The sequence below is a fragment of the Suricata suricatta genome, chromosome 11 (genome assembly GCF_006229205.1).
Source record: "Suricata suricatta isolate VVHF042 chromosome 11, meerkat_22Aug2017_6uvM2_HiC, whole genome shotgun sequence".
In the NCBI taxonomy this organism is placed as follows: domain Eukaryota; kingdom Metazoa; phylum Chordata; class Mammalia; order Carnivora; family Herpestidae; genus Suricata; species Suricata suricatta.
In genome coordinates, this window is record NC_043710.1 from 38,625,027 (window position 1) to 38,652,253 (window position 27,227).

The 27,227-nt window shown below is 48.9% G+C and overlaps 1 protein-coding gene, 1 long non-coding RNA gene and 1 other non-coding gene across 5 annotated transcripts in view; 1 reads left to right on the forward strand and 2 right to left on the reverse strand.

Annotated features, from left to right (window-relative positions):
* Window positions 1-27,227, reverse strand: part of NAV2 (neuron navigator 2) — a 373,160-nt gene that overhangs the window by 312,738 nt on the left and 33,195 nt on the right. The window lies entirely within an intron of this gene.
* LOC115272883 lies at window positions 13,775-13,846 on the reverse strand. Its single transcript, XR_003900530.1, has one exon. It is a non-coding gene; the product is annotated as a small nucleolar RNA SNORD45 (small nucleolar RNA).
* LOC115306220 overlaps window positions 21,477-27,227 on the forward strand; it is a 7,300-nt gene continuing 1,549 nt past the window's right edge. The window contains exons 1-3 of one of the 2 annotated variants that reach the window (XR_003915252.1): window positions 21,477-21,620; window positions 21,935-22,521; window positions 22,704-22,856. This is a non-coding gene — a long non-coding RNA (uncharacterized LOC115306220). The remainder of the gene's footprint in view (window positions 21,621-21,934; window positions 22,522-22,703; window positions 22,857-27,227) is intronic. The other variant, XR_003915254.1, reaches the window with a different exon arrangement.

Here is a 27,227-nt window from a genome sequence, read left to right on the forward strand (position 1 = left end):
GTCGGGGCCGCCGGGTCCCCGCCCCCTCGCCGGTCCGCCGGCCCTTCGCGCGGCCCCGGCTCTCTCTCCCGTGGGCCGGTTCGCCCCCGCAGTGTGGGGGGCGGGGGAGAAGGAGGGAGGGGGAAGGGGCAGGAGGGTAGGAGCGGACGTACTTAACTCTTTCGGGGAGGGCGCGGGTAGGCGGGGCAGCCTTCCGCACAAATGGAGGGGCACGATCGGGGGGGCGCCGTGTGTGGCTGTCGGGTCCTCACCCCGGACACGGCCAGCGTCTCTCCCCACGCGTGCTCGGCTTTGTGCGCGTTTGCTTCGCTTTGCTTTCGGCACGGAACTCACCCAAGTTGTGTGACAGTAGCCACTCTGGGATCACCCCTCCCCCCAGCACTTGGACTCAGGAGAGTGGGATGGATGGATGAACCGGCACCTGCACCGCCACCCCTACCCCTCCGCGCGCACACACAGTCGCCCAGGCCCTACCCCAGCCACATGCCGTTCCCCAACTATGTTTATTTCCTGCTACGTGAAGGACGGGGCTCCAATGTTTTCAAACACACCTGGCCGCTGCCACAGATAGGACATCTGTGGGCCTCGGGGAGGAGGTGGGGGCAGACAAGGACAGGGAGGCAGACAAGGGAAGAGCCATGTGGCCTTTGTTTCCTTTTCAGCCTGCCCCACCTGCCACAGGCTCTTTCTAGGGGCCTGCCTCCTCTACCTGGTGCTTTTCCTCTGCGACTGTGGGGGACTGGGCGCCTCCTCATCTTCCTGTCCAATCCTTGTCGGGATCCCTGGCTACTTTCAGTATCTTGAAAAGGCTCAGGGATCCTTCAGCTCCTCCAGGCAAGATGTCACTCGCTACCCAGATCCAGGATGTCTCTGATTTGGGCGGCAGTGACATTTTAGAAAGAATACCTGGCTGTCCCCTGCTGATAGAGAGCTATGATGAGAATTCATGGAATTGCTTTATTACACATTCATTCCAATAGACAAACTTGTTTAAAATGAGGGGAGGTGATAAAATGAGTCCTGACTTTTAAAAAGCGATCTTCCAATCATCCCAATTTGATCAAAATGTTGCTCTGCCTAAAGCTTTTGGGATTTCCTTTCCCTTCACAGATGAAAAATCCCAACTCTTTCCTATGGCCCACAACTTTATTCCTCACCCTCTCCCTTTTACCTTCTGTGCTCCGACCATAGTGTCCTCTTTTTCTCAAACACGTTGAAATCTTTCCTGCCTCAGGACCTTTGCACCTGATAGTCCCTCTCCTTGGATCACTGTTCCCAGAGACCTGCCTATGGTCTCATTTCTAATGTCACCTCCTCAAAGGAACTTTTGACTTAATGTAGTGACCTTCTCCTTCTTCTATTCTATTCTTCTATTGCTGTTGTCTTTCCTTTGTTCTGTTCACTGTGTGAACTTAGCTAACTTGTATTCTTATTTATTTTCTGCCCTGTCCCACTGGGCTATGAATTGCTTAAAAGCAGGGGTCTCATCAGTTTTGTTCCTTCACAGTATTCCCAAGTGCCTGGCACAGTATGTGGCACTTAGTGGGAGTTCAGTGGATGTTTCCCACATGAAAGTCTGTTGATCATGCCCTGAGTTCTTCTTCTTCAATAAGGACAGAGTCAGACCAGGGCAGCATATCCCACACCTGGCCTGCACCCTGACCTAGACAGAGTGACTGCAAAAGACCCTCTTATGTCCATCTCCATGCATATTTCTCAAGAGCAAAACACAGGCAGTGATATTTGCTACTTAAAGAGAAGGGGCACATCCTCGTGAAACATAGAAAGGGAATCAGCATGTGTCATTTGAGAAAGCATAGTCCATAATAAAGTATACTTATGTATTTAGAAAAGGAGATTTCAAAATAACGATTTTTTCCCCTGAAAATAAAACTGGACAAGATCATATTGGCCAAGAGAGCGAAACACAAGCTCTCTATCACAGCTGTGTCAAGCCAGGGTCTTTGGAGCTGGGTGGGAGGGTGTGCATCCAGCAACTTTCTGGCTGTATGAAAATGCTATGAGACTGGTTATTTGTGCATTTGGGGGGAAGCATCTATAGGTTTATCACATTCTCTAGGATACCCAAAATATTAAAAAATAACTACACATCCCCAGAAAGTCATTGAATGAGCAATTAGTTCCCAATCAAAACCTTTGCTGGTCAGAGATGGAATATACCACTTATGGTGCAAGGAGGAGTCAGGGGATGGCAGTAAAGAGGACACCCAGCTTTAATTAAAAAGAATAAATCCTGTTGCCTTGCTTTTCAGATCTCACACACTTCAGACCATAAGTATGCTAACTCGTTTCACCAACATTCCTTGGACATCTACCATAATGCATTTACCCAGCATGGTACTGGGTATAGAAAATCAGAGAGGAGTCCTTACTACCCACACATACAGTCTATTAAAAGATGGACATGTACAATGACAGTTGCAATGCAATATGACAGGTGCTTCAAAAAAGGGCTGTATGGGGTGCCTGGGTGGCTCAGTCGGTTGAGTGGCCGGCTTCGGCTCAGGTCAGATCTCACGTTTGTGGGTTCGAGCCCCGCGTCAGGCTCTGTGCGGACAGCAGGCTCAGAGCCTGGAGCCTGCTTCAGATTCTGTGTCTCCCTCTCTCTGCCCCTCCCCCTCTCATGCTCTATCTCTCTCTGTACCCAAAATAAATAAAACATTAAAAAATTAAAAAAAAAAAGGGCTGTATGGTGTATAGCTGGGCCATAAAGAAAAAAGCTGTGAAAAAGACTGGGAAGCATGGAATGACTTCACATAGGTGACACTGACTCACATCTGGAAGATGAAGGCAAATTCGAGGAGGAGAGAAGGCTCCCAGGAAGGTAGAACACATGTGCAGGGGTGTAGAGGGGTGCAAAAGCATGGCAGGGTCTGCGTGGCCAGAAGGTGCAGATCAAGGGGCAGAAAATGGGGCCATTTGTAAGGCTGGAGCAGGTCAAATCCGTGTAAAGGGCATCCTACCCTTTATCCTTATAAACCAGGGGAATGATTTGACTGAATTCCCATTTTAGAAGGACCTCTCTAGTAACAGCAAGAAGGCAAGTTTGAAAAGGTAGAGGCTGGACGGAGGGAGACCAATAAGAAGGCTACTGAAATCATGCAGGAGATGGAGAATGAAGACCTGAATAAGGAGAGGTGTAGGGAAAAGGACGCAGACATCACCAGCAATCTGCTTATGCAAGTGGCTGCCAGGGGGAATGGCTTTGAGTTCATCCAAGCAGATGTCAGGAGTCCACAGAATTTCAGAAACAGAAGCAGCTCCTTAAAACCTCCTACATCTTGGAGAGCTATTTATCATGCACCAGGCACCTTTCTTCTCCTTCTTCCTATTCCTGTGATCTTCCACCAAGTCCTTTGATGTGAATTAAGGGAAAACGATCAGCCCATGTTGGCTACATGGGACAGAGCAGTGGGAACAGTGCCTGTCTGCCCGACAGTGTGGTCTTGTTTCTTTTAACCATTGGCCTTTTTTTTCAGCTCATGGCATTCTGGCCCATTCCCTGGACCTGAGAGTTCAGCACTCACCCTTGCAGACCCCAACCTTAGCCTAGGTCCCTGAACATGACCTCTCTTGGACTCTCATGATAGCCAAAAGGTAGGGTCCTAGGTCCTAGTATTGTGCAACCCTTGGTGGCACTGACCGCCCCCCGTCCCCACCCAGAGGCTGGATCTGTCCTTTGCTGAGAGTGTCCTGTTCCAGACCTTTCCATCCTCAGCATCTAAGAGATGTTCCCCATATGGGTCAGCATTTGCTTACTTCCCTGTCTTCCCTACTTTTCTACTTCTCTGAATTCTTAGCACCTCCCCAGCTAGGGGAGGCACGTGACCAATATCTCCCAATTGAAAGCTGGAGTGTCTCTCTTGTTCCTCAAGGCAAGAGTAAGAGGGGAACAGATTTGGGTCAGAAAGCCGGGGTTGAGGCCTGGCATCACAAAGACCTGCTCATTCGTAGTCCCCTCTTCCCTCACCTATGAAATGATGATCTGTAAACTTCCTTTTCCCTCCTACATTCTGCAAGTCCAGCCCCTGTCTGATAAACTAATTTGTGTCCAGCTGTTAATGGCTTAATGTGTTTCCCAGATAACGCACTCCAGTTTAACAGGGGTCTTCCACTCTTTCAGCCAAAGCAGTGACTAATGGGGAAACGTTCAGACACTGCGGGGGCCAGTGCGGGGAGCATCAGACAAAAATGAGCTCTCGAGGCTGCCCCCAGTGTGGGCTGATGCATTTCCACCCACACACGAGGCCGACTGTGGACAGATTTCAGCTTTTTCATGGCACAATGATGACAAAGAAAAGACCAGAAGCAGAGTGCCACCCCAGAGGTAGGGAATAAGCTCATAGCTTAACATAGGGAGTCCATTATTTTTTCCCCAAATAACTGAGATTGAATAGTAAAATAGCACAGAAGAGTTTAGCATCATCTGTCAAGTGAAAATCCTAGCCATATTAGCAGGTGTTTAGTAAGTGTGGTGCAGGGCACCTCTCACTTACGCATCACAGCTGTGCTAAGGAAGGCCTTTTCCCCATTTTGTAGATAAAGGCTCCAAGAGGGTGAGTCACTGGCTCGGTCCATTCACTTCAGAAACTGCCAAAGAGGAACACCACTTGGGACAGCCCGCCTGCTTCCATCTCAGCAGCGACCATGCTATTGTCACACTACATACGAGAAAGGAAAGCTCAGAAATGCCATCTCTGGGGCAATGAAGACTATCTGCCAGCAAACATTTCTGCAAGTGGCTTTCAGGCTTATTGTAAGCCCCGCCCCTTCCCTTTCTGGGAGGGCCTGGAGATCTTGGATGGGGAGGAAGATGTATACAAGTGAAAATAAAAGATTTGTGGAAGTACACAGCTGGCAGTCTTTTTAGGAACTGAGCGTCAAAGCTAAGAAAAGCACTAATCCTTCCTGGAGAAGAGAGCTAGGACAAGGAGGGTGAGTGCAGGGGTACCATCTCCCCTCCACCGGCTTTGGAAGGGAGTGAGCCCCCTGCCAAAAGGTCACTGGGAACACTGGGGTCTGCAGGGGATCCATGGCCATTGGAGGGTTTGAAAGTAAGATGTATGGCTTTCAGGAGGGCAGACACAATGTCGCACTGACAAGCCCACAAATGAATGAATACAGCCCTAGAAAGGGCTGGGCTGGGCTAGCAGAGGATTTCTCTCCCCCCCTCCTCCCTTTTCTTTTTTCTTGAGATAAAGAATTATGTAAAGGCATCTCCTGGTGCACATGCTAAATGCCACCACCTTCAGTATGTTCCCTGAACAGTGGGTGATTTGTCACTTTCTGGGTCCCCTCCCCCCACACAATTCGCTTTCTTCCTTCCAGGGATGGGGGTTAGTGTCCGAGTGGTGCAGTGTCTCCCATGACCCCTCCCAACACGCTGCTCACTCTCCTGGAGTAGGGCTGACACAGCTGTGTCTCCACACCTTTGCTCAGGCTGTGCCCTCAGCACGGAAGTACTTTTCTTTCCATTCTCTGCCAAATGAGATCAGGTAGAGCTGTGAGAATCCAAAGCACAATCAACTTGGTGAACTCTCAGACCCCCTCCCCTTTGAGAACTCGTTCTCCTCTCTTCCCTGGTCCCAGCTCTTTGTTTCCATCTTCTCAACAGCCTTTGTAACAGTCCATCTCCTTCTGCGGTTGGGGGTGGGCACGTTTCATTGGCTGTTTCAAGTGTTAGTACCCATGTGGGTATTATCGCAACCGGAGTATAAGTTGTTTAGGAACGGGTACTCTAACTTATTCTTGAACACTCCGCATAGCATTTGGCTTGTCACTGGCATCATCAAACAGAATTAATACATTCAGAAGGTCAGGGCTCAAGGGGGCTTAAAGATCATCCCGTCCCCTCCCCCATAATTGTCCAGGAAAATCCATGTCCCCTCTACAGAATGCCTTCCGCCGTGCCGTGTGAAGTGCCCTGAAAAGAAACCCAACTGGGTTGTGAGGAGCTGGACACAGGACACGATGCCACCTCGGGCAGGCTCTCAGGAAGAAATCCGAAATCCACGGTGACTTTGCCAGACTAATGATTCACTTGCTTGCTGGGAAACTGAATGCTGGACATTTCTTTTTAAATATTACTAGAAGAGCTTTTGGAGAGTGAGGATTATGTCTTATTTTTCTTTATCACCTCCCAAACACTGCCAAATATAGAAGGGGCTTAGAGTAAAAAAATAAATTTCAGGAAGAATGGACGAATAATGAAAGACTAACTTTAAAGCGCTGGGGTAAGAGGCTTTTGACTTCTACAAAGCAGCCAAACTGGTCCCAGGCAACTTAGCACACTTCCGAAGAGCAGGCACGCTTTTCCTTCAGATCCCGAGGGTTGCCAGGTGCCCCTGGTATTTATTTGCTCTATTCAACACCCCAGGCCCAGGGGCTCCTCCTCCAGCTCCCTCCCCTCTCACTACTTCAATGAGGCAGATAAGGGTGGAAATTGTGCAATCTCTGGGTGACCTCTGACCCCCTCTTTGAAGGGCCTCCACACTGCCAGCCCTCCCTCCCTCTCTCCCACCCTCTGAGCCACCGCATCGCCTGCTCTGACCCATTGAGGTGTCCGGGCATGGGGACTGCAGACAGTTTTGGAGGAAGCTTAAAGACCTATTTAGGCTTATCCAGCCCACTCCATTGGGCTAGGGGTTCATGTAAGGTGAAATAGAACTGTTTAAAGCAAAACAAACAAACAAACAAACAAAAAACCCAAAAAAAGTCCACCAGCTTAAAAAAACCTGCTACAGAAATACAGATAGCTATTGTCAAAGCATTTAAGAAAGTTAAATGGTTTCTAATTTTTGACCTCTGTTCTGGTTTTGCGACTGAGTGATTCAGAAGGACAGTCTGGAATGGAGTTGTCCTCAAACTCTCACTGGGTTGTGTTGGTTTGTTTTGTTTTCAGTGGTTGTGGTTTGGTGGGGAAGAGAGTGGTGTGGTTTTGTTGATTTTCTTTTCCCTGTGGGATCAGCCCTTTCATTCTGGGCCAGTTCTGGTCACCACGGATTAAGGTTAGCAATTTAAGAGGCAGTGTCTTCTTTCCCAAGGGGCTGTGGGCCACACTTCGTGGGCACTGTTGAGGAACGCAGCACCTCCCCAATAAACTTGTGTTGTAGGAAATGCCGTTGCTTTTCATGATTGAGAGATGAAAGGGACACAAATACCCTCGAAGTGGGTTAAATATTATTCCCCAGTGGGGGCTCTGGACGCTTTTCCTTTGGAACAAAAGCAGCAGGTAAATTGATTCCACTTTTGTTAGGCATCGTGATTTCACAGGAGATTGCTTCACACACACACACACACACACACACACACACACACTGCTGAGGGCTTCCTCCTTTCCCCAGCCCCAGGGAGACTACCTGTGGTGAATGCCAGGGGGGTGAAGCAGCTAGGGGCTGGCGCTGTGGGTCTGGCACACAGGGCATGAGATGAGGGTAAACAGCAGGAAACAGACGTCTGAGATGCACCAGCAGAGACAGTGTGTGTACACAATCACCCTCTATTCCAAAGTCAACAAGGACAACCCGGGAAATCCCAGAATGAGGGCCCCATTGTTTAGCAAAGGAAAACTCTCAGCGCTGCTAATGACTCCCTTTTGGCTTCTGTGTGGGCCCATGAAACCACCTCTGCCATCCATCGAATGGCCTCGGCCCTTGTGGGCATTTCTCAGATTTAGAGCACAGGGAGGAGAGGGCTTCTCCCCAGCCAGCCCGCTTCCACAGCTTGCTGCCTGCTCATGCGCCCGATGTGGACTTGGAGAACTCACGAGGACCTACTTTTACATTTGTCAGAGCACTTCACATCAGGTGGTTTTTCTTAGAACTGCTCTGTGAACCAAGCTAGAGCGCCGGCACGATCCCATTTTCCAGAGAGCACACTGAGACACAGAGAGGTTAAAGGAGCTGTCCAGAGTCGCACAGCTGCTTAATGAGCAGGCCAAGTTAAGTCTTAGACCTACGTGCCCCTATCTAAATACCCCCTCCTTAAGTTCTCAAGAGAAGTGGATTTTACATAGTATTCTTATCAACAGAATTAATAGCGGCAACCAATAGCTAATACTTTCAGGAGTGAATCTTCCATATGCCATTCTGGGAGGTCTGCATGTAATATTGCACTGAATCATCATAGTAACCTTATGATATAGGTATGAGAATTACACTGCACAGAAGGGAAACCAGGCACAGAAAAGTCAAATAACTTGCCCAAGGCCACAGAGCTAGGCAGTGACGCTGCTTTCATTCAAACACCATGTAGCTGCAGAATCTACCTTCTATACCTGTGCTGGATGGTGACATCATAGTCATAATGTGAGCCTAAGAGCAAAAGGAAAATAAATACTCGCCAAAAGGGTTTTTTACAAATAATAGGTGCTATTTCCAGTTGGTGGAGGGTTTTTTTGTTTTTGTTTTTTGTTTTTTTGCTTCTCTTCTTTGGTTTTAATGATTGCTGCCACTACAAATAAACTTCCATCGAATCCACAAATTCCTTCTCAGATTAAGCAATGGTAGATGGTATATTATTTTATTATTTTTTCTAATGTTGATTTCTTTATTTTGAGAGAGAGAGATTTCTTTATTTTGATGCACGCAAGTGGGGGAGGGGCAGAGAGAGAGAATCCCAAGCAGGCTCCATGCTGTCAGCAGAGCCCGACTCCCGGCTCGATCCCATGAACTAGAGATCATGACCTGAGCTTAAATCAAGAGTTAGATGCTTAACTGACTGAGCCACCCAGGTGCCCCAGTAGAGAGTATTTTAAAGAGCTCTGTGGCCTGGGCAAGTTGTAAACCTATCTGCATTTCAGTCTTTTCTTCATAGAAACAAGTGTGATCTTACTGACCTCTTAAAATCAGGTGAGACACTACAGGTGAAGGCCCCTGAAAAACTCCAAATTCCTAGAACTAGTTTCCCAAACTTAATTGATGGGAAGCAAATGTCAGGATGTTCAACAACCTTACCTATGTGTCTTAACTGTAGGATTTCTGGGAAGCTTAAATTTGCTAGTGAGCATCCTGGAGTTCTAAGAAGCCATTTGGAAAGAGAGCACTTCCCGAATTTATTTGACTGCAGAATCTTTTGGGTGAAACACTTCTCAAGCTACCACCCCAAAGAACACACTTCAGGATCAGTATCCCCCAAGGGTGAGCCTGGCACATATTTTCCCAGCAAGTCCTCCTCTTCAACATTCGGAACAGCCTGAGGCCATCTGAGGCCACTCCTAGATTTTTTTCTCACTTAATTTTGAGACCCTGCAATGGGAGACTTAAGCCTGCACTTCTATCATTAAAACAATCAGTGCAGAGACCACGGGATATGAGGGATGGGATGATGGGGGCCTTGAGGCTCCAACAGAAACATGACCAGAGGACTCAGATGACCCCACCTCTGGGTCCCACACACAATCTAGTTTCTATCAGGCAGGCTCCTGCAGAGTCACACTGAAAGCCAGTCATTCAGAATGTGCGGCAGGCCCCTGACACAAAACCAAGGTTTGAAGGATGGCCTTACTGATAATGAATCCCCATCCTTCCAGCAAGGAGCAGATGGTAAGGAATGACAATGGGATTGGCCCTACTTGAGGGGCGGGGTGCGCCACTGGAGGAGGATGTGTGTCTTGGCTCCGACACCACTGTCCTATAGAGGTGGACATGGAGTGTCTGAAATAGCCATCATCTTATTCTGATAATAACCTTGCTAATATTTTTTGAGCATCTGCATACTTAGCATATCCCAGACACTAAGCTGTTTATCGAAATCACCATCTTCATCCTCGCAGTAACAGGTAGTAGACGCACAAAGGTGTTCAGTAAATGACCTATCATCGCACAGCTCGTAAGTGTGGAATTCCATGGTGGACGTCCAACATGGATCTGTCTGAATCTATAGCCTCGTGCCTATAGGTAGAGGCGTTGTGAGTCTTTTAGGGCAGTGGTTCTCATAGTATGGTCCCTGCCTCTGTAAGGCGTCAGCAATACCTGGGAATTTGTTACATATGCAGAGTCTTAGACCCTTCCCTCCATACACCTGCTGAAAGAGAAACTCTACTGAGACCCAGCAGTCTGTGTTTTGTTGATGTTGTTGTTGTTGTTGTTGTTGTTGTTGTTGTTGTTGTTTTATAAAGCCTGCGGCTCATTCTGATGCCCACTAAAGCTGGAGATCCAGGGATCCAGGGGAAAGAGCTTTGTCCCCAGACTGTGGCATCCTGTCTCTTGAGAAAGCCCAAGAATGAGTCATCTGGCCCGTTATCCACTCGTGTCGCTCAGCAACAAGCAGCGTGCAGAAGGGCAGGGTGCAGGGCCAGTAGTTATTCCAAGAAGACAAAGTAATAATGAGGCCTGGCGGTCACAGGGTACTAGGGGCCAGGACAGAACAGAGAGGGAGACCACAGGCCAGCACAAGGTGTGTGTGCATTGAGTGTGCCGCGTCATGTCCACCCCACGTGCTCACACAGCCACAGGGTCACAGAGGGCTGTGCAAGCCTTAACGATCCCTGTACTCTCTTCCTACCCAGGTGCACACCCCCGGGCTCCTGCCTCTGCTAGAACCCCTGCAGTGACAGACAGCTCACTGCCCCCAGGGCAGCTCTCCTTCCGGCTGTGGAGATTTCTGGGAGTTTGTTCCCTGCCATTCCTTCCTCCGCCCCACGTGGTCTCTCTGAACCAGACTGCCTCTGGGCAGCCCTTCAGGTATTTGACAGTGCCCATGCTTCCCCAGTCTTCTCTTGTCTAGAACCAACACCTTGGCTCTTTCAGGAATTCCTCTTCTGTGTTCATGTCCTCTCATTGTCCCAGTCCATCGAAAAGGCTCCTGAGGTTTTCTCAGAGAGGAATCCCCACAAGCCCTCATCTGCCACTTTCTGTTGGCCGAACTCAGCCAACACTCCACTTAATGGGACGGTATGGGGCAAGATGAGCAAACAGCTGCAGGCCGGGCCACGCTGTCCTGAAAGAGGGCGCAGGGAGGGGGCACTGACTGTCTTTCCTTCTCTTCTACCCGATCAAGGCGTGGAAGGCAGCAGCCTGTCCTTCAGAGACTGCCTCCCTGCCTCGGCTCTCTCCAGAAAATGTTCTCCCCAAACCCACCCCATGTGCAGTGAGGGAGGCCCATCCCAGACAGGGACGTTCCCCACCTGTGCCCGTGATGCACAACCGGGAGGAGCCCCTGCTCCCTGACACCTCCTCCTCCTTGCCGGGATTGGCAGGGATCCAGCAGCCTTGGCTCCTGGAGGTGGTAAACATCAGGCCGTGTCAAGGCCCTGCAGCCGCCCCGTGGTTGGCAGTGATCGACCAGTGTGCAGGGAAGAGATAGTGATGGGTCTGTTTTCACTGGACAGACTTGTGGTTATCTTCCCTGAGGAAGCCAAGGCGGAGCCTGGGTTGGGAGCCGGGAGACCTGGCTACGGGCCTCAAGCTCCCAAGGGAAAGCTCCCAGGGCACACTCCCAGTGCATACTCCTGAGACAGACTGCTTGCAGTCAGAGTCTGGTCTACCCTGGCTTGCCGTGTGACCTGGGGCAGGTTATTTAGCTTCTTTGTGTCTTGTGACCTCATCTGCTCATGGAAATGACAATTGTGCCTGTCTCTCAATGGTGAGGCCCCTGTGAAACATGCATATGGACACCGGGCATGGATGCTGACACACGGTCCGGGATCACTGGGTGTTTATTGCTCCTCTTGTTGCTTTATACAACTTAGTCAGGGAGCAAGTGATGACTAGAGCCCTTCTCACTTTACAAAGACTTCATTCTCTTGTTTGAGTCTAACAACTCATGAGAGCATCAAGATTATCATTTCCATTGGATGTGTGAAAACACTGAAGCCCAGAAAGGTCAAGTGACTAGTCCAAGGTCACACAGCAGACCCATCACCAGATCCTAGACCATCTGATCTCCTGCCTTGGGCTCCTGAGGTGTGGCTATGATGGACAGTTTGATTTATACCATTACTGCATTTTCCCTCATACTCTACAGGTGTCTTATTTTCTAAAATCAAGAGCTAGACATGTGATCTTGGACATAAAATCCCCAATCTGGACACTACACAGGCTCCCTTGTCCCAAGCCTCCCGATTTCTATCCTAAGGGTCATCCAAGGAAGAGATTCCTGCCTCTTTACCCTCCGACCTGGCTTCTGGGCCAAGGCTCATCTAGTCCCTGCCTGGTGTTTAAGTTTACAGCCAGGCTCACTGCCCAACCAAGGCTCACAGTCTGACCCTGAGCCAGAATTTGAAAGTGCAAGGTACCAAGTCCTCCTGGAGACCTCCACAGGATGCCCCATGCAGGACGCCCCATGAGTAGCCTCCTGCAGTGTCCCCAGGAAGGGGTTCAGGCTGTCGTTTGCAATGATGCAGATCCAAGCCCATTTCTCCTAAGGTTTCTGGGCTGGAGCACAGCAGGGTGGGTGTGTGGGCTGGGAGAAGGGTATACCTGGCTGGTCCAGATGCACCTCTCTAGTTTGCCAGTCCCAAAGCCCTGACAATGAGATTCTGGGAGACTTGTGCCTGGGGCTGGGAGTCGCCATGTTCTATTCAGTGGCTCCAGAAATACCAGATTTTTCCACTATGTCCCATCTGGGCCCTATAAGCACCATCCCTTCAGTGTCTGCACTAAGTTGTTTGCAGGCTGTCTTGGCTGTGTGTTCCTGGGAAGGATGACTTATCCCAACGCTCTTCCTCTGGCTCTAAGAGATGCTTTTTTTCCCTCCTCAAGATATATCAGGCATTGGCTCCACTGAGCACGTGTGATCCAAGGGTGCTCCAATAACATCAGTTTCCTGACAGCTGGACAGTTCCCCTCACTGCTCTCCCTCCTCCCCCTGCTTCTCCCCACACCCATGTTCACACTTGGATTCAGCCTGCAGACCCTGACAGCACATGGAACTGTGTTCTCAAGACCCTCCTTGTCTTGGAAGTGATTCTACAGACCAGAGATGATACAATGTTCTTGTTTCTACCTCTGAATTTAGCAAACATGGAATAAACGCATTTTTGTTACAGTATCTTTTTCTTATTCGATACTTTTAAAATTATGAAGTAACACGTGCTTATTAAATGAAATTAAAAATATGGAAAAATAAGAAGGGAGGAAATTAGTAGTGTCCACAGCCCTTAAATATAGCTGTGATTGATTCCGGGACTTTTTAAAACGTTTTTTTCCCAAAGCTTGTTTATTTATTTGGAGCCAGAGAGAGTGCAAGTGGGGGAGGGGCAGAGAGAGAGAGGTAGGGGACAGAGGATCTGAAGAGAGCTCTGTGCTAACAGCAGAGAGCCTGATGTGGGGCTCAAAGTCACCAACCATGAGATCAAGACCTGAGCCAGAGTCAGACACTTAACTGACTGAGCCACCCAGATGCCCCTGATTCTGGGACTTTTAAAAGGCTGCACTTGACCAACTGTATAGTTAGCAACAGTTTCTGGGGTTCAGAGCTGTGAGCTCAGAAAGGGAAGAGCGCCCTAAAGAAACTAATGAATTGTCTGGCAGAGGAGTCAGGTAATAATAAAAATTGCTGACATTTATTAAGACAACATGTAGGTATGTGCCAAGAATTGTGCTAAGTGTTTTAACTGTTATCATTTTATTTCTCACGTCCCATTTTACAGTTGCAGAAACTGAGGCTCTTGTTACTCCCAAACAGTAGAACTGAGAGCCAGGGGTAATGAATCCCAGAGCATGAGCTCTTCAGTCTCATGTCATTCTGTGCCTAGAAAACAAGCATGGTCCACCAGAAGGTTCTAACAAATACCGCTTTTTTTTTTCCACCCAAGATTTTAGTAGCATTGTAGTACTGACCTCAACTTTGGATTCAACTCACACATGCCATGACATCACCAACCTCAACAAATATTTCTGGAACAGATAAATAAAAATGAACATCTGATAAATCCAGAAGAAAATTCAGGAGAGGAAGCCAGAGTGAAGTGGGGTAGTGCAGGATAGTCTAATGGATTCATTCATTCAACAAGTGTTTATTGAGTACCTACTAAGTGCCAAGCACTGAGCTCGATGCTGAAGACCAGTGGTGACCACGACAGACTAAAATCCAGGCCTCATGATGGATTTGGGTCAGTGGATCACCATGGTTGGTGAAATCTGGGGAAACACTCCAAGTGGCTCCCCCTCACACCCTAGAGGTCTGCCTAACTTCACTCGATGTATAGGTCTCCCTGTGCCAACCAACTTGCTCCACAAGGCAAAGAACTCCAGGAATAGAAAAATCTAACTACAGAATGCTTTTGTTTTATTCTTTGGACAAAACATTGTCTAACTTGTCCTTCCATATCATTTCTTACTAGCTTATTTCTGCTCAGTTTCCAACCAGACCCACGAACTGGAATTTTTAACCTAAGGCTCTGGCCCTCCGGGGGTTGCCACGGATCAGAGGAATGTTGTATGGATATATATGTTGCAGAGGGTCCGGGGGCATGAGGGGAACAAGGGTCCATTGCTTCTGTCAGATTCTCAAAGGGGTACATAACCTCAAAAAAGCAAAAATCCACGGCTCTCATCCTTTTCCACTTCAGTAGTATTTCCTATAATCTGTGAGTGAATGTTGACTCTTTTTCCCTGTAACAGTCTCTCATAGAACTGAGACTGAGTGGCATTTGGGGTTTGCTTTCAGAAACGACGCGAGAAAAGCATTGGTATTTTTCCAGGCACGGCATAAAATGGAACTTAATTCATTCACTTCCACATTGACACAAGGGGGAATGTTCCAATTCCTCAGCCGCTGAGAAAGGCAGTCTCCCCCACCAGGCTTCACACAACCCTCTTCCACTTGATTATTATTTAAGTCTCACCCCTGGCCCTGGTTCCACACTGTGGGTCCATACCGTTTCCCTGAGTACACACAGTCTTCGACTTTTGGGGGCCAAAGAAAATAACCCTGTTCTGATAGTCGAAGGCAAGAACAGACTTCCTAAGCAGGTTGTTCATCTGCCAGAATTCCTGCTCACTATGCATATTCTTGAACTCCAGATATCAATCACCATCTCTATAGGGCAGAGAAATGGAACAGAAAATACAGACAGTCTCCTGTTATTTCACTTTGTTGAAAGCAAGTAGCACAGTCAAGTGGAACATTTGAGAGTCAAGGTCTTTGTAAGCACTCCTTCCTATACCGCCTCAACAAATACATATCGAGTGTCTGCTGTGCACCAGACACCTTCCGAGTGCTGAGGACACAGTAGTAGACAAGACAGACATGGTCCCCGCCCTTCAGGAGCTTATGGACTAATGCAGGAAAGAGTAAATCTACGTGTGCCGAGAACTCGGACAGTAATGATGAAGTACTGCGGGGAACATGTGAGCAAAGGCCCTATGTAATATCGCTGTGGTGAAGAACAAGGAAAACAACCCTGCTGAAGTAACAGATATGCTGAAAAGCCTGCAAGGTGTGTGGAAGGAGAAGACGTTAGGAGCCACCAAGTCTTGTGCTAAGGCCCTAGGACAGCATATTGGAGGAACTGGAAGAAAGCCTGTGTAGCCAGAACAGAAAGTGGAGCCACAAATGGCTGGAGATAGGCTAGAGAATAAGGGATCTGGGTAGATAAAGCCTTGCAAGTCACTGTGGGGATTTGGGTCCTAATCCTGACAGCAATGGGCAGTCATGGAAAAGTACTAGGAGGCATATGGGGCATGATTAGATGTGAAGGGCCTTTTTGTTGTTTTGTTTTTAAGATTTTATTTTCAGGTAATCTCTATACCCAATGTGGGACCTGAACTCACAACCCCGAGATCAAGAGTCACATGCTCCCCTGACTGAGGCAGCCAGGTGTCCCAGGATCTGAGGTTTTTAAAGATCTTTCCGACCACAGGGTGGCGAGTGGACCAGGGATGAGCAAGACCATGTATAAGGAACAAGCTTCAGAGGCTTTTCCAGTAGACCTGGGGAGAGAGGCTGGTGGCTTGAATCAGGTGAAAGTGCAGGGCATGGTGAGAAGTGGATTTCCTAAGAGCAAACGGGGAGCATGAGCCCAGAGGCTTGATGGTGGGCTAGCTGTGAAGGTGAGGAGGAGGGAAGGATCAGGCCTCTAATCAGTCATTCCTGCTTGTCTCCAGAGCAGTTCTAGAGCCTCCTTCCTCCCCTGCCTCCAGGAGATGGCTATCCAGGGGGACACTGCAGTTGGGGTGATAGCTTGCCAGGTATCAATCTGAAAAGGAGCCACCATTTCTCGAGGCCCCAGGGACACTGGCCATTGTTATACACAGTGCGGGGGCCACAGCTGTCCCCACCCGGAGCCTCTGTGTCAGCGATTCCACGACCTGGACCAGGCAGGCTCCCCTGGTCCTCCCACGGTGGGCGGCACCTCAGCGCTAACATGGTCTCACATCACCCCAGCTGCTGGTGAACATTGCCTGGCTTCCCTGCTGCACAGCACTGGGCACTCGCTGAAATAAACCTATTAATGCACTTGCTTACTTGTGTTTTGTCTGTATCTCTCCACGAGAAGGTAAATTTTATGACGACAGAAACCTTGCTATTCTTGTTTCACCATGCCTAGCACAGTGCCTGGTCATAGCAGGTGTTCAATAAAAAAATGAATCAGTAAATGACTCCCAAAGTCCCAAGGTCCCCCCAAGTACCTTCTCCTTGGGCAACATAGACATCCTTGGCTCTGGGCCCAGGCACAGACTGAACAGCCCCTGTGCTCAGATTCCCAAAGAGTCCTTTCAGACTCACTCTGAACCTCCATCTGCACACAGGGGCTCAGGTGAGTAACGGTTTTCCGAGAAGCAGGATTCTCGTGGGAGTTTCCTTTTATTCCCCAAAGCAGAAGAACTGCCAGGGCTGGTATTTTTCCAGACTCCACACTCAGGGGCACAAAGCAATCTCTATAGGACCCTGGGACAGAATTCCTTATTCACGCACATGGCTAGTAGAGCCCACAAGCAAATATCACTTGTGCTACGGATTCGTTATTATTTCTTTTTCTGGTTTTCCCTACAGATCTCAGGGCCAAAGTCAACTGCATTTGTAGTTCATAGCTGGTTCTTTTTAACCCAGAGTATTAGACAGGATTCAGTCCTACCAGCCAAAGGATTCTGTTCTCCCCACTAGATTCCTTCTTGGAAAGGGCTCTTGTTTCTTCTCTCTTGCTCTTCTAATTTTGTTTTTGACAAGATGCTTCCTAACATGAAGATGGGGACCGCATTCAGCAGAGGGGTGAGAAACAGGACATGGGGAGGCCCAGCCAGGCCCCCGCAGAGCCCACCGAAGGGACAAGGCAATGCTGAGTCACCATGAATGGTCAGTTCACAGAGCCTATGAGTCAGGGGCTGTGTGCATGGGGCTTCTTGTCCTTTCCACGTGCCTGTAGTCCGCCCCCCCACCCCGCCCCGGCCAAAAGGGAAATGACTAATGACAGACATCACTGTCCAGTGATGATCTCACCTGAAATCATGATACCTGTGGGATAAGATGAGCTGTCATCTTACAAATCTTCTGTGTTGTCCCGGGGTTGAGCTGACATGGGGCAAAGGACGGGGTCCCACAACCGCTGGGTGAGGCAAGGGACCTCTCTCCAACCTTCCTCTTGCAGCAGCAGTGTCCGGGCTCACACACCAGCAGATGAGCTGGGGTGGCTCGGGGAACAGAGACCGAACTCTGTTCGAAGACTCTGATTCAGACGCTCAATCCGGGGATATTTTTGTCTTAGGCATTGCCTTTCAGGAAATAGAGGCAAACGGAAAGATAAACTTTTGGGGGAGAATGGATAAAAATCCACACTGAGGGATGTTTCGGAGGCCTCAGCTCAAGGTCACAGCAATGTCATCTGGAGGCCACCTTGCCCTTCCTGAGCATTTTCATACACTCTCCGTCACTGTTGATCTGCACCCCCAAATGGTAATAGCAGTAATCTTTTACTGAACACTCACTCCGTGATAAGCCCTTGATATATGTTATGTTACTTTAATTGGTTCCCATAAAAACCCTTTTGGGTGAGAGTCCAACATTGTCTATATTTTACAGACCAGGAAACCGAGGGCTCAGACATGAAGTGACTTGCCCAAGAACCGCTGGCTCACGAGGACTGCCTCTGGGACCAGCCCCTTCCTCCACTCTCCTCTGCTGCTCGCCTCTGCTTGATCGAAGAATCAATGTATTCCATTTACTAAGTCAGGAAAAGTGCATCTGATGGGCTTCTATTCTTTCCTTGGAAAGGCTTTCGCCAACCATTTTTTGTAACACTGAGTTAAATGCCACCCGAGCCTTAGTCTCTTGTCATCAGTGAGAGAGTTGGGCAGACTGTCTCCAGAGTATCTTCCAGGTCCGAAGTTCAAGATTTCATTCTGCCCTATATCATAAAGCATCTCCTTCCTCTCAAGGCAGGAAAATCTTATTTGATTCTTTAGAACACACACCAGCAATTCTCTGTAGACAGTGGAATCCTACCGCATTCCCAGAGGGGTTATTAATTAAGATCAACACTGTCCCAGGCAGGAGAGTGTGAGAAGGAAAGCTGTCCCGCCGGGGCGCGTGGGTGTCTCAGTCAGTTAAGTGTCCGACTGCGGCTCAGGTCATGATCTCATGGTCTGTGGGTTCAAGCCCCGGGTGGGGCTTTGCACCGACAGCACAGAGCCTGCTTGGGATTCTCTCTCTCCCCCTCGCCCTCCCTTTTCCTGCCCCTGCCCCATGCTCTGGCTCTCAAACTTAAAAAAAAAAAAAAGAAAGGGCTCTGCCCCCCTGGGAAGGACTCACTCCCAGTTTGGCAGCCAGCTATGTTTAGTCACAGAGTAATTACCAGCCATGCCAACTCCTGGACGCCTGGGACTATGATGACCAGCCTGTCGTGTGTGGAGGGGACCCCTAAGCCCCCAGATCTGCTGTCTGTTTGCCCTGTAGCACAATGGAAGAGGGTTCCACAGTCTGCAAGCTGGAGCCCACCCACCAAGGCCGCTGCCCACCAGCCCGTCCTGCCCTGCCCAGGCCTGGGCCTTTCTTAGGCCAAAACCCCAACATCCCTCATGGACACGTGCCTGACAATGCCAAGAAAACTGGCATCAGTGAGAGAAGGTTCCTGGCCCTCACTGCCTCTTATAATAGTCACCTCACTTTGTACCAGCCTCTCTCTATTCCTCACAGGCCATCACTGTGGCCTGAGAAAGCCCCGCCTCACACATGTCACTCAGAGGCCTCCCCCTTCCCTAAGGGTGTCAGCTCCAATGCCCCCCCTCAGAGACACCTTCCCTGGCCTCCCTTCCCTCTGCTGCTTCACTGGGTTTTATTTTCATCATCCTCACCATGGTCGGAAAGGATTTTCTTTATGCATTTCATTGCCTGACTCCCTGGTGCTAAAACATCAGATCTATGAAGGCAAGAACCCCCTCATCCTGCTCACTGTTGAGTCCCCACTGCCTTGGAGAGGGGAGTCGGTGCTCAGTAAATGGAGGGAACTGAAGTATACAGATTCCTCACTCATAACACGGAGGCGATGATTTTATACCAGAAAGCTGTTGTGAGGATGGGACACGACATATTTTCAGGGTTTGGCAAGACTAGGTCCCACTAAACGGAAGCTTAAAAACTCTTCTTCTGGGGCGCCTGGGTGGCTCAGTCGGTTAAGCCTCTGACTTCAGCTCAGGTCAGATCTCACGTTTGTGGTTTCGAGCCCCGCATCAGCCTCTGTGCTGACAGCTAGCTCAGAGCCTGGAGCCTGCTTCCGGTTCTGTGTCTCCTTCTCTCTCTGCCCTTCCCCCTCTCATGCTCTGTCTCTCTCTGTATCAAAAATAAATAAAACATTAAAAAAAAAACAAAACAAACAAACAAAAAACCCTTCTTCTGGCCTGAGAGAGAGGCAGTATAGACTGGTGGTCAGGCCTGCGGGCTCAAGTCTATTTAGCTATTTAGTTTTCTGCCCTTCAGCAAATTATCTAACCTCTCTCGGCCACAGTTTCCTCATCTGTAAAAGACAGACAGTAAGAGCACCAACTCCTAGGGCGACTGTACGGATTCCACCCAACAATCCAGGCAAAGTACTCAGAGGACGTGTGGCACGTATTCCAAGCTGGTTGCGTGTGAGCCATCACTGCGTAGCAGACCCCGGGCCGCACCTTCTCTGTCCCACTCACCCACTGCTCATGACACAGCCTGCAAAGCACATTTACGTAAATCCTCTCATTCATGCTTCTAGAACCCTCGGTGGGCCAGGAATTAGCCACTCTCTTTCATAGCTGAAAAGCCCAAGGCTCAGGACAGCTTGCCCGAGACCACACAGCTAGTCGGAGCAGAGGACGGGAAGCCTCTGATTCAGGATCCCAACTTTCCTCTTATCACACACCGTGCTTGCTTCCTCGTCCAACCTTCAGCCCGGAATCGGAACCCATGGTCAAGCCCAGGATGGAGAAAGCCCGCCATGCTGCTCGAGTATTCCCGCCCCACATACATAGGCGCCCTGGGCCTCCGCCCACTCACTGAGGCCGGCATGTCTCTCCCGAGTCAGCTCCCTCGCAGGCCGGTCGGGGTTTGGCAAAGTCACAAAGGCAGACGGGGACAGGGGCTTCTGTCCCTAGAGCAGGGCCAGAGTTCTAGTGCTCTCCCCGCTGCAAGGCACATGGACATAGCCCAGGGTTTCTGGGGCTGGGTCAGTGCAGGACACGGACGAGGTCACCCCAGGCCTTTTCAACTCCTTCCAGTGTATTCGCTGAGCATCAGGGTCTCTCTCGCAGAATGGCCAAGCCCAGCGGCCCCTCCTGCTCTGAGTCCCTGCCCTGCCTTGGCCCCTGGCCCTTGTCCCCCGCTTTCCAAGGTGCCCCGACTAGCCTTTGGCAGCTCTCCCTGTATCACAGACAACTCAGGAAAGGGACTCTGTGCCCGAAGTCCAAGGAATCCAAGGGGCTGGGTGCAAATGACATGAGGGGGAAAACAAACCACACTTACCCCAAAGAAACTGGCGCCCTGTTCAGCCTTTTCAACTCCCAGCGGGAGCAGATTTGTTGTGACTAATGCATCAGGCTTTAAATAGTTCCAAGTGGCATACTGATTAGCCCAAGGCCCGATGGAGGCAAGTGCAAAGTGTCTGAGAACATGCAAATTTCCAAGAGAAAGGAAAGGCTGCCACTCTCAGAAAACATTCACCTGCTGGCAGCAGCCCACCCAGTGTTAAGTCCTTAATGAAGCAGCAAGGCACAGGGGCCGTGGTGATAAGGAAACCACATGGATCCAGTCAGATTCTAGGCGAGGGATTTTTGGTTGGATCCTGCCATCCCCTCCCCCTCACAAACCTTTCATGATTGTTCCTTGCCCGTCATCCACATTTCTCAGCATCATCTTCTAGGACCTTCATGAACTGGTCTAATATTGGGTTGAACGGTGTCTCATCAAAATACATCCACCTGGACCCTCAGAATGTGACCTTATTTGGAAATACAGTCTTTGCGGGTGTCATTAGTTACCATGAGTTCACAATGGGTTAGGGTGGACTCTAAATCCAGTGACGGGCATCCTCATAACAAGGCCATGTGAAAACACAGAGACACACAGAGAGAAGGCCTGTGAAAGCAAGGACAGAGATCAGAGCGCTGCGTCTACCGCCGAGGACCACCAGCAGCTGGGAGAGAGGCAGTAAGCAGGAGGAATCTGGAGGAACCCTCCAGAAGGAACCAACCTCAGTAATGCCTTGATTTTGGACTCCTAGCCCCCAAAATGATGAGAGAACACGTTTCTATATTTTGAAGCCACCCTATCATGATATTTTTTTTTATGTAGCCCTGGAGCCTAAGCAAGGTCCCAATTTCCCTGTCTAACCCTGCTCCCATCCAAGTCATCAAAAAACAAGCAGAAGAGGTGGCTGTCATACATTTAAAAAGTGACAGAGCTCAGGTCTCAGAGTTCAGGTCTCACCTTTGCCTTGTTAGTGGCTGTGTGACTCTGGGCAAACCAATTAATTTCTCTTTTTTTCCATTGTCTTATCTATACCATGAAGATAACAGAAGAATGGTTGTAGGAGTTGGAAGGAGAAAATGTGCATGTAACAAGAAAGAGACTGTATCAGCCACAGAATTTCTCTGAGGAGAGACATTATATATTTTTTGGAAGATTGAGTTAAATAAACCTCTTTGCAGGAGGGTGGCTTCCAAGTGCTAAGATCAAGAAACCGGGGGGCCCTGTTGACTAACATGATGCATCGGTAGTATACATGTTGGGTGGTAAGAGTTGACTGATGAAGAATGAGGAAGGTAAATTTCATAAGAAAAAATTGAGGAGATAAAACGGGCCAGTAAGAGTGAGACTGGGGGAAGGAAGGAGCAACACCCCTCCACATCATGGTATGGCTAGGGAGTTTGGGGGGGCACAGAAACATCTAATGGATATTTCTAGTTCTTTGTGGTGAAGTGTACAACCGAAGCCCATTGCCACATCTCTTCGACAACATGTGCAGTGAACTCTATCCTGGGTACCAATGTCTTTAGGATGATGGATTCCTTGGATTTGAATCTGGATAGGTGCCGAGTTTGGAGGCTGGATTGTCATGGAGTAAAGTGAGGAGAGCCCACACCGATCCATGAGCAGGTGAACCAGGGACTTGGGGGACATCTGGTTTACCCACACATGCAAGTGGGCAGCATGTGGAGGGCACTTTATGAGCATTATACATAAATGCTTGCTTCAGCCTCGGTCCTCACCTTCCTGACCATAACCTATTCCCATCTGAGCTTGGAATGACTTTTCCCCTTCCTCTACCACTTCTTTAGCTATTTGAATCCCACCCATCCTTCAAAAATCAGCTGCCTCCTGCCTGAAGCCTTCACCCACCTTCCCAGCCAGAAAGGCACATCTTCTATCTCCTAGCTGCCGGCAGGGTGTATTCCCATATAACAGGTACTGCCTTCCATCTGGGGTTCGAGGTAAGCAATTAAAAAACAAGACAAAAAGTCACCCAGAGGCAGATAAAGGGAAGATGAACTTAGAACAAAGAGAAAGACCCAGGGGGGAGAGTGGGGAGGGGAGAAAGTGGGAGGAGAGGACACTGAAAAGCTCAAATGTCCAACTTCATCCACAGTCACTGTCTCGGGGCCCATGGCAGGGCCAGCAGGGAAAAGATGGAATCTCCAACAGGCCCTTTTGTAAAGCTGGAACTCCAGCATCTTCCCTGACTCTGAGTGTTGACATCGTGTGGCATGTGACGACACGAGCTGCTGTGCTGGTAACTGGCTTCTTGGACGCTCTCTGTAGCCATGTGGGCACAAATGACCAAAACTTCCCCCTGCCAAGCTTTCTCCCCAGTCCCACTCAGGGCAAATAAATACATCCACAATGCTCTGAAATGGGCATTAACCTCAAAGGAGGGGCAGAGGTGAAATGCTCTGACCTACCACAAAGGGCTCTGAGAAGGAGCTCTCCATGGGCCTGGAATGAAGAAATAGCTCCAGTTACCTGTTCGGTGGGGGAGAAGGGAGACAATGAGACCTGCTCCCCACCTACCCCTGCTCCCCGCACCTGTCCTGGAGTCCAGGCTGCTGAGCTGCTGGGAGCTGGGCATCCAGGAACAAAAAAATACACGTGTGCTGTTCTCAGGAAGGTCCTCATTTGGGGGGAGGCACACGAGCAGGCCACAGCAATGCCGTGTGGGGAGTGCAAAGAGAGATTAGCCCTCGGGTTAGGACAACCCAGGAATTACTGCCTGGGCTAAGCTGTACCTTAAAGAGTGAAGAGGAATTATGTCCACAACTTAGTACAGCTACAAATCCACACACTAGCTATTAGATTCATCTTTTAAAATATTAAAATGTAAGGAAATGTATGACTTGAGGCAACAGGAAGAACCTCTGATAGTCAGGTGAAGAGGCTTGGGAAGGGTTATCCACATAAAGGGAACAGAATATGCAAAGGTCCAGAGGTAAAGTTATGGCTGCCATACTGACACCATTCTAGTAAGGATATGTGGAGGACTCAGTGACGTAGTTGCTCTAACAACAGCAGGGGCTGGTAGCTTAAATGTCAGACATTTATTTCCCACAGTTCTGGAGGCCACATGCCAGCATGGTGGGGCTCTTGGCGAGGGCTCTCTTCTTGGTTGATGGATGGCTGTTTTCTTACTTTCTTACATAGTGGAGAGAGCAAGCTCTGGTCCCTTCATTTCCTTATAAGGACACTGATGCTAACGTGGGGCTCCACCCTCATGACCTTATCTAAACCTAATTATCTCCAAAGTCCTTACTTCCTAAGGCATTGGGGATTAAGGCTTCAACATATGAGTTGGGGGGAGGGAAAGAGTAGGGGCACAAAGGTTCAGTCCATAGATTGAGTTTGCAGTAATTGACATTCATGACAAGGAGAATAATCACTATTTGTCCAAGACATGCCAGTGAGAAATTCTCAGTATTAACAGTCTAGAGTTGGAGGCAGCGTATCTGCCCAACCATCAGGGATGGGCGACGTAAATTACCTGCATACAACTAAATACTCTCTAGCTAGTAAAAGTGACCGTGTGTACCTTGGCGGGATGTCTATGAGGTATGAAAATTTTTTTAATAGTTTATTTATTTTTGAGACAGATACAGAGCATGAATGGGTGAGGGGCAGAGAGAGAGGGAGACACAGAATCTGAAACAGGCTCCAGGCTCTGAGCTGTCAGCACAGAGCCCGATGAGGGGCTCAAACCCAGGAACTATGAGATCATGACTTGAGCCTAAGTTGGATGTCTAACCAACTGAGCCACCCAGGCGTCCCCTGAAGATTTTTAAACAATAGGTCTAAAAATACATAGACATTAATCAATAGGGAAAAAAGACTAAAAAAGAAGAGCTGACCAAAATATTCACAACTCTTACCTCAGAGGTACGATTAAAGTAACTTTTAGCTATCCTTTTACCCGGTTCATATATTCTAAATTTTCTACAGTAAACATGTAAGATTTTTGAAATAAGAAAGGAAGGGATGGATGTGTGTGTGTGTGTGTGTGTGTGTGTGTGTGTGTGAGTGTGTGTGTGTGAGAGAGAGAGAGAAAGAGAGAGAGAGAGAGAGGGAGAGAGAGGAATTATGTATTTACTGCCAGACATGACCTAGACAATATGAGAAAGAGCACCAGTGTGACCCTGCAGGTCAGAATGAGTGACAGGACACTCAGCCCAGGGTCCCTGCAGCCACTCCCATCATGGGCTGTTACCTGAATCGCTTCATATTCTCTTCTCAAAGGTCATATTCAATCAGCCCCAACCATCCTCCTTGAATAACCAGTTTCAATGGCAAAGCCATACAGACTTTCTAAGATGGAAATGTAATTAGTTCTTAGAGTTGAAAGTTCATTTTAAAAATGTTTAATAATTATTTGTCAGAAAATCAGCATTGATAGATGTGACCGTTGGTCTATATGGGGGAGGAGGGCGACTGGGAAGATGAAAGAAGAAACTCCAGGGTAGGCAGAAGGTGGTTGTCATTATTGAAAAGCCAATGAAGTCAGGGAGCCAAAGAGAAGGCCCTTTGTCTCTACAAGTGAATATCTAAGCTGGCCGTCGACCAGCTAAGGCATATCTAAGAAAGGCAGCACGTAGACTAGAGTAACAGCTGAGATTCAGTACTTTATCCATCCAAGCCTGCCCTATTCTACACTCTGAAGCTACAATGTGAGCAGGACATAGCTCTAACTTGTGTGGAGCTTACATTCCACTGGAGAGGAAGACTTATAAAAGCAAAGGCACATGTACCATGAAGACAGGCAGCAATAAGTACTATAAACATAAACTAGAGGCAGTGACTACAGACTGTTGCATTGCTATTTTATGTTTTTTACTTTTTTAATGTTTATTTATTTTTGAGAGAGAATGGGAGAGAGACAGAGAGACAGAGTATGAATGGGGGAGTAGAGAGAGAGGGAGACACAGATTCCAAAGCAGGTTCCAGGCTCTGAGCTGTGAGCACAGAGCCCGACATGGAGCTTGAATTCACAGACCACAAGATCATGTCCTGAGCTGAAGTCAGATGCTTAATCAACTGAGCCACCCAGGCGCCCCGGTTGCTATTTTAGATGGGTTGGTCAAGGAAGAGCACAGACAAGAGGGAAGTGAGAGAGAAGGCTCTGTCTTTACCTGTGGAAAAGCATCTAAGACTGTGGAAACAGCAGAGGCCTTGAGTTGTGTTCAGAAGACCTAAAAGCAGCAAGACATCCTGTGAAGTCTGGGAGATGCTCTGGGGGCACCTCCTCCAGCAACCAGGTGTGGTTTCTCTGGACATGGCTATCTCACACCCCACCACCATCCTGTGTATCAGACCCAAGGAAGCTGCTTTCTCTACACCAGCACTGCCATTCACAGGGGGAATAAGTCCCTGAAAACCTGGCTTTGTTGACTGGTAGTGCAGGGTGAGGGTCAAGAGCTCAGGCCTTGACGTCAGACAGCCATGGGGGTAAGCCCCAGCTCTGTCACACCCCTCCTGTGCGCCCCCGAGCCAGCTGCTTAGCTTACATGAAGCCTGCGGGTGTGCTAATGCATTGGATCTCCTGGACAAAAGGGTGCAGAAATGGAGAAAAGCTTCCATTTATAGCATTGGCCAGTTTCTGTGGTGTAAATACATCCACTGTGGGCAACTTCAGCTAGCAACGTGAACTCACTGAATACAGAACTAGGAAGAGACAGCCTGCTTCACCTCCACATCATCACCTTGGTCTCCTCGTCTTCAAAATGGATTTCACCTCCTCGAGTCCTTGGTGAGAATTGGATGAGGTGTATAGAAAAAGCACGTAGCATAATGCATCGCACACAGTTAACATCACTGAGGGAGAGCTGTAATTCTTCCTCAGTAAGGATGTTAATTCTGGCCTGGCACGTGCACGTAGAAATGAATCCTCAAGGGAAGGACAGCAGAGGGTGAATAGGAGGGGCAGGGCCTTGTTCTGACCCTGTCTCTGCTTCCTGTGTGACTTCGGGCAAGTTCCTTCTCCTCTCTGGGCTTCAGTTACTCCGTTGGAAGTGAGGGACAGAGCTAGTTATGAAGGTCCTTCCAGACTGGACATTCTGCACCTTCCTACTTTGGGGACTGATCTAGAAGCACCATCGGAAAGAGTAGGTGGTTATAGTTTACCAAGGCATCACAAGGGTGGGGCGGAGCTCCCTGGATTCTCACCAGTATTAAAAGCAACGTGAACAGAGACGGCAAATGTGTACAGAGTCTAGCATAGCAAGCCTGAGTGAGTTTTTTCCTGACAAAGACCAAAGAAAACACTGAGAGGTTGGGGGTGGGGGGCGAGGAGATATATATGACAGTGGGGAGAAAAAAAAAAA